Here is a 517-nt window from a genome sequence, read left to right as displayed (position 1 = left end):
GGCGGGCGCATGCGCAGCCCGCGCGCCAGGCCCCGCCCCCTGCCCAGGAACGCTGGGGGTGGTGCGGACGTGTGTACATACTTGTGGATGTATGGGTGTGCTTAGTGCGTGCGTGTGCACTGACTCATGTGTGCACATGGATGCAATCGGGGTGCGTATAGATATGCACGTGTACACACGTGCTGCTTGCGTATTAGTGCATGTGTGCGTGTGCATAGGTGTGCCCTTAAGGGAACACACATGTGCGCGCACAAGTATGCACATGCACACACTTAAGGGCACACCCATATGTGCACATGCACACACTTAAGGGCACGCACATGTATGCACACACACATTCAGTAAGCAGGCACATGCAAATACTTAAGGGAACACACGTGCGCACACAAGTATGCACATGCACACACTTAAGTATTTGCATGTGCCTGCTTATTGAATGTGTGTGTGCATACATGTGCGTGCCCTTAAGTGTGTGCATGTGCACATATGGGTGTGCCCTTAAGTGTGTGCATGTGCC

This window comes from Alligator sinensis, unplaced genomic scaffold (assembly GCF_000455745.1).
Source record: "Alligator sinensis unplaced genomic scaffold, ASM45574v1 scaffold301_1, whole genome shotgun sequence".
Lineage (NCBI taxonomy): Eukaryota > Metazoa > Chordata > Crocodylia > Alligatoridae > Alligator > Alligator sinensis.
The sequence above is the reverse complement of the archived record's forward strand: the minus strand, read 5'-3'. Positions refer to the sequence as shown.